This window comes from Rutidosis leptorrhynchoides, chromosome 7 (assembly GCF_046630445.1).
Source record: "Rutidosis leptorrhynchoides isolate AG116_Rl617_1_P2 chromosome 7, CSIRO_AGI_Rlap_v1, whole genome shotgun sequence".
Lineage (NCBI taxonomy): Eukaryota > Viridiplantae > Streptophyta > Magnoliopsida > Asterales > Asteraceae > Rutidosis > Rutidosis leptorrhynchoides.
Genome location: NC_092339.1, coordinates 170931041 through 170938845, shown reverse-complemented (window position 1 = coordinate 170938845; position 7805 = coordinate 170931041).

Below are 7805 nucleotides of genomic sequence, written 5' to 3'. Positions count from 1 at the left end.
CGAGAACGACTCTATATGAGACGTTTTGAATAAAACATTTATTAATAAAACAGCGGAAGCATTAAAAGTTTTACATCAAATTTAAACTGAAATAATAATAATAGTCTTAATGCAAAGTAAATGTAATGAAATGAAGACTCCATGTAGCAGCATTCAATTCATCAGGTAGCAATCATGGCAATCATCTTATTCGTCACCTGAGACAAAACATGCTTAAAGTGTCAACCAAAAAGGTTGGTGAGTTCATTAGTTTATAAAATCAATCATTTTCGTTATAATAATAGGCCACAAGATTTCAGTTTCATAAATATCCGTACACTAGCAAGTGTATAAAAGCATTCTATAAGTTGTGGGCACCCGGTAACTAGCCTTAACAAGAGTGTGTGACCCTGAGTTATAATAATATTTGCACCGAATCAAGTGCGTTACGTTAACCTCGAAGTACTAAACACCCGTTCTTCTAGTTTAGTAGTGACTAGAACAACATCTGGGTGGGGGTGTAAGACCCGATAGATCTATCTCTAGGATTCGCGCCTACCAGTTCATAAACCAATAGTTAAAGTTACCAAGCTAGGGGATTTTTGATTCTAACCCACGTAGAATTATTTTTAGTACTTGTGCCTATTTCGTAAAACATTTATAAAACATCGCATGTATTCTCAACACAAAAATATATATAAAAAGGGAGTAATGAAACTCACGCATATAATTATTGTAAAACAGTTAATAAAACATTTGCATGTATTCTCAGCCCCAAAAATGTAAAGAGTAAAAGGGGAGCAAATGAAACTCACGCAAAATCAGTTTTAGTGTTTGTATTCATTTCATAAAACATTTATAAAACAGCGCATGTATTCTCAGCCCAAAAATGTAAATTGCAAAGCAATTAAAAAGGGAGCAAAATGAAACTCACCTTAAATAGCAGTTGAAGTATTCCACGCAAGAAAGGAAAGTAAAGCAAGTAAGTGACCGAGATATCAACTAGAAGTAGTTCTTTAAGAGAGAAATGAGAGATTAAGGTGTAAGTTTGAAATGAGAAATGTATGTGGTATTTATAGTTGAAAATGTTAGGTAAAAAAAAATTAAAATAAAATAAGTAAATCTTAAAAGTTAAAATAAGAAAAAGTATTTTGTATTTTTATTAAAAGTAAATCTTAAAAGTTAAAATAAGAAAAAATAGTTTTTATTTTTATTAAAAGTAAAATCTTAAAAGTTAAAATAAGAAAAAGTAGTTTGTATTTTTATTAAAAGTAAAATCTTAAAAGTTAAAATAAGAAAAAATATTTTGTATTTTTATTAAAAATAATCTTAAAAGTTAAAATAAGAAAAAGTAGTTTGTATTTTTATTAAAAGTAAAATCTTAAAAGTTAAAATAAGAAAAAGTAGTTTGTATTTTTATTAAAAGTAAAATCTTAAAAGTTAAAATAAGAAAAAGTAGTTTGTATTTTTATTAAAAGTAAAATCTTAAAAGTTAAAATAAGAAAAAGTATTTTGTATTTTTATTAAAAGTAAATCTTAAAAGTTAAAATAAGAAAAATTAGTTTGTATTTTTATTAAAAGTAAATCTTAAAAGTTAAAATAAGAAAAAGTAGTTTGTATTTTTATTAAAAGTAAAATCTTAAAAGTTAAAATAAGAAAAAGTATTTTGTATTTTTATTAAAAGTAAATCTTAAAAGTTAAAATAAGAAAAAGTAGTTTGTATTTTTATTAAAAGTAAATCTTAAAAGTTAAAATAAGAAAAAGTAGTTTGTATTTTTATTAAGAGTAAATCTTAAAAGTTAAAATAAGAAAAAGTAGTTTGTATTTTTATTAAAAGAAAATCTTAAAAGAAAAGTAGTTTGTATTTTTATTAAAAGTAAATCTTAAAAGAAAAAGTAGTTTGTATTTTTGTATTTACTTATTAAAAGTAGATATAGTTTTGATTTTTTTTTTTGTATAAAATTCTAAAAAAAAAAAATTTTAATATATTTCTAAGAACATTTAACATTTTATTTCTATATTTGTTTAATTATTAAATACGAATTTTATATAAAAATTATTATTATATTTAGTTTTTATAAAAATTAAAATTTATGATTATTAATTTATAGTTTTTATTAGTTTTATAAATGTTATAATATTATTTATTATTTAGTTAATTATATAAACTATTAACTAAATAACAAAAGTAATATAAATATTATATATATATTCATTGATGTAATTATGTTATATTATATACTGAAATGTCCCGTTCTTATTGATTAAAAACGTTCCATATTAATTGATTTCGTTGCGAGGTTTTGACCTCTATATGAGACGTTTTTTTTCAAAGACTGCATTCATTTTTTAAAACAAACCATAACCTTTATTTCATAGATAAAGGTTTTAAAAAGCTTTACGTAGATTATCAAATAATGATAATCTAAAATATCCTGTTTACACACGGCCATTACACAATGGTTTACAATACAAATATGTTACAACAAAATAAGTTTCTTGAATGCAGTTTTTACACAATATCATACAAGCATGGACTCCAAATCTCGTCCTTATTTAAGTATGCGACAGCGGAAGCTCTTAATAATCACCTGAGAATAAACATGCTTAAAACGTCAACAAAAATGTTGGTGAGTTATAGGTTTAACCTATATATATCAAATCATAATAATAGACCACAAGATTTCATATTTCAATACACATCCCATACATAGAGATAAAAATCATTCATATGGTGAACACCTGGTAACCGACATTAACAAGATGCATATATAAGAATATCCCCATCATTCCGGGACACCCTTCGGATATGATATAAATTTCGAAGTACTAAAGCATCCGGTACTTTGGATGGGGCTTGTTGGGCCCGATAGATCTATCTTTAGGATTCGCGTCAATTAGGGTGTCTGTTCCCTAATTCTTAGATTACCAGACTTAATAAAAAGGGGCATATTCGATTTTGATAATTCAACCATAGAATGTAGTTTCACGTACTTGTGTCTATTTTGTAAATCATTTATAAAACCTGCATGTATTCTCATCCCAAAAATATTAGATTTTAAAAGTGGGACTATAACTCACTTTCACAGATTTTACTTCGTCGGGAAGTAAGACTTGGCCACTGGTTGATTCACGAACCTATAACAATATATACATATATATCAAAGTATGTTCAAAATATATTTACAACACTTTTAATATATTTTGTTGTTTTAAGTTTATTAAGTCAGCTGTCCTCGTTAGTAACCTACAACTAGTTGTCCACAGTTAGATGTATAGAAATAAATCGATAAATATTATCTTGAATCAATCCACGACCCAGTGTATACGTATCTCAGTATTGATCACAACTCAAACTATATATATTTTGGAATCAACCTCAACCCTGTATAGCTAACTCCAACATTCACATATAGAGTGTCTATGGTTGTTCCGAAATATATATAGATGTGTCGACATGATAGGTCGAAACATTGTATACGTGTCTATGGTATCTCAAGATTACATAATATACAATACAAGTTGATTAAGTTATGGTTCGAATAGATTTGTTACCAATTTTCACGTAGCTAAAATGAGAAAAATTATCCAATCTTGTTTTACCCATAACTTCTTCATTTTAAATCCGTTTTGAGTGAATCAAATTGCTATGGTTTCATATTGAACTCTATTTTATGAATATAAACAGAAAAAGTATAGGTTTATAGTCGGAAAAATAAGTTACAAGTCGTTTTTTTAAAGGTAGTCATTTCAGTCGAAAGAACGACGTCTAGATGACCATTTTAGAAAACATACTTCCACTTTGAGTTCAACCATAATTTTTGGATATAGTTTCATGTTCATAATAAAAATCATTTTCTCAGAATAACAACTTTTAAATCAAAGTTTATCATAGTTTTTAGTTAACTAACCCAAAACAGCCCGCGGTGTTACTATGACGGCGTAAATCCGGTTTTACGGTGTGTTTCGTGTTTCCAGGTTTTAAATCATTAAGTTAGCATATCATATAGATATATAACATGTGTTTAGTTGATTTTAAAATTCAAGTTAGAAGGATTAACTTTTGTTTGCGAACAAGTTTAGAATTAACTAAACTATGTTCTAGTGATTACAAGTTTAAACCTTCGAATAAGATAGCTTTATATGTATGAATCGAATGATGTTATGAACATCATTACTACCTTAAGTTCCTTGGATAAACCTACTAGAAAAGAGAAAAATGGATCTAGCTTCAACGGATCCTTGGATGGCTCGAAGTTCTTGAAGCAGAATCATGACACGAAAACAAGTTCAAGTAAGATCATCACTTGAAATAAGATTCTTATAGTTATAGAAATTGAACCAAAGTTTGAATATGATTATTACCTTGTATTAGAATGATAACCTACTGTAAGAAACAAAGATTTCTTGAGGTTGGATGATCACCTTACAAGATTGGAAGTGAGCTAGCAAACTTGAAAGTATTCTTGATTTTATGTAACTAGAACTTGTAGAATATATGAAGAACACTTAGAACTTGAAGATAGAACTTGAGAGAGATCAATTAGATGAAGAAAATTGAAGAATGAAAGTGTTTGTAGGTGTTTTTGGTCGTTGGTGTATGGATTAGATATAAAGGATATGTAATTTGGTTTTCATGTAAATAAGTCATGAATGATTACTCATATTTTTGTAATTTTATGAGATATTTCATGCTAGTTGCCAAATAATGGTTCCCACATGTGTTAGGTGACTCACATGGGCTGCTAAGAGCTGATCATTAGAGTGTATATACCAATAGTACATACATCTAAAAGCTGTGTATTGTACGAGTACGAATACGGGTGCATACGAGTAGATTTGTTGATGAAACTGTACGAGGATGTAATTGTAAGCATTTTTGTTAAGTAGAAGTATTTTGATAAGTGTCTTGAAGTCTTTCAAAAGTGTATGAATACATATTAAAACACTACATGTATATACATTTTAACTGAGTCGTTAAGTCATCGTTAGTCGTTACATGTAAATGTTGTTTTGAAACCTTTAGGTTAACGATCTTGTTAAATGTTGTTAACCCATTGTTTATTATATCAAATGAGATGTTAAATTGTTATATTATCATGATATTATGATATATAATATATCTTAGTATGATATATATACAGTTAAATGTCGTTACAACGATAATCGTTACATATATGTCTCGTTTCGAAATCATTAAGTTAGTAGTCTTATTTTTACATATGTAGTTCATTGTTAATACACTTAATGATATATTTACTTATCATTTAACATAATTAACCAAGTGTATCAATATCTTAATATGATTCATATGTACCTAGTAAGACGTTATAACGATAATCGTTATATATATCGTTTTCGAGTTTCTTAATTTAATAGTCTCATTTTTATGTATATAACTCATTGTTAAAATACCTAATGAGATACATACTTATAATAAAATCATGTTAACTATATATATAACCATATATATGTCATCGTATAGTTTTTACAAGTTTTATCGTTCGTGAATCACCGGTCAACTTGGGTGGTCAATTGTCTATATGAAACATATTTCAATTAATCAAGTCTTAACAAGTTTGATTGCTTAACATGTTGGAAACATTTAATCATGTAAATATCAATCTCAATTAATATATATAAACATGGAAAAGTTCGGGTCACTACAGTACCTACCCGTTAAATAAATTTCGTCCCGAAATTTTAAACAGTTGAAGGTGTTGACGAATCTTCTAGAAATAGATGCGGGTATTTCTTCTTCATCTGATCTTCACGCTCCCAGGTGAACTCGGGTCCTCTACGAGCATTCCATTGAACCTTAACAATTGGTATCTTGTTTTTCTTAAGTCTTTTAACCTCACGATCCATTATTTCGACGGGTTCTTCGATGAATTGATGTTTTTCGTTGATTTGGATTTCATCTAACGGAATAGTGAGATCTTATTTAGCAAAACATTTCTTCAAATTCGAGACGTGGAAAGTGTTATGTACAGCCGCGAGTTGTTGAGGTAACTCAAGTCGGTAAGCTACTGGTCCGACACGATCAATAATCTTGAATGGTCCAATATACCTTGGATTTAATTTCCCTCGTTTACCAAATCGAACAACGCCTTTCCAAGGTGCAACTTTAAGCATGACCATCTCTCTAATTTCAAATTCTATATCTTTTCTTTTAATGTCAGCGTAGCTCTTTTGTCGACTTTGGGCGGTTTTCAACCGTTGTTGAATTTGGATGATCTTCTCGGTAGTTTCTTGTATAATCTCCAGACCCGTAATCTGTCTATCCCCCACTTCACTCCAACAAATCGGAGACCTGCACTTTCTACCATAAAGTGCTTCAAACGGCGCCATCTCAATGCTTGAATGGTAGCTGTTGTTGTAGGAAAATTCTGCTAACGGTAGATGTCGATCCCAACTGTTTCCGAAATCAATAACACATGCTCGTAGCATGTCTTCAAGCGTTTTTATCGTCCTTTCACTCTGCCCATCAGTTTGTGGATGATAGGCAGTACTCATGTCTAGACGAGTTCCTAATGCTTGCTGTAATGTCTGCCAGAATCTTGAAATAAATCTGCCATCCCTATCAGAGATAATAGAGATTGGTATTCCATGTCTGGAGATGACTTCCTTCAAATACAGTCGTGCTAACTTCTCCATCTTGTCATCTTCTCTTATTGGCAGGAAGTGTGCTGATTTGGTGAGAGGATCAACTATTACCCAAATAGTATCAAAACCACTTGCAGTCCTTGGCAATTTAGTGATGAAATCCATGGTAATGTTTTCCCATTTCCATTCCGAGATTTCGGGTTGTTGAAGTAGACCTGATGGTTTCCGATGCTCAGCTTTGACCTTAGAACACGTCAAACATTCTCCTACGTATTTAGCAACATCGGCTTTCATACCCGGACACCAAAAATGTTTCTTGAGATCCTTGTACATCTTCCCCATTCCAGGATGTATTGAGTATCAGGTTTTATGAGCTTCTCTAAGTACCATTTCTCTCATATCTCCAAATTTTGGTACCCAAATCCTTTCAGCCCTATACCGGGTTCCGTCTTCCCGAATATTAAGATGCTTCTCCGATCCTTTGGGTATTTCATCCTTTAAATTTCCTTCTTTTGAAACTCCTTGTTGTGCCTCCTTTATTTGAGTAGTAAGGTTATTATGAATCATTATATTCATAGATTTTACTCGAATGGGTTCTCTGTCCTTCCTGCTCAAGGCATCGGCTACCACATTTGCCTTCCCCGGGTGGTAACGAATCTCAAAGTCGTAATCATTCAATAATTCAATCCACCTACGCTGCCTCATCAGTTGTTTCTGATTAAATATGTGTTGAAGACTTTTGTGGCCGGTATATATAATACTTTTGACCCCATATAAGTAGTGCCGCCAAGTCTTTAATGCAAAAACAACCGCGCCTAATTCCAAATCATGAGTTGTATAATTTTGTTCGTGAATCTTCAATTGTCTAGACGCATAAGCAATCACCTTCGTTCGTTGCATTAATACACAACCGAGACCTTGCTTTGATGCGTCACAATAAATCACAAAATCATCATTCCCTTCAGGCAATGACAATATAGGTGCCGTAGTTAGCTTTTTCTTCAATAACTGAAACTCTTTCTCTTGTTCATCATTCCATTCAAATTTCTTCCCTTTATGCGTTAATGCAGTCAAAGGTTTTGCTATTCTGGAAAAGTCTTGGATGAACCTTCTGTAGTAACCAGCTAGTCCCAAAAACTGGCGTATGTGTTTCGGAGTTTTTGGGGTTTCCCACTTTTCAACAGTTTCTATCTTTGCCGGATCCACCTTAATACCTTCTT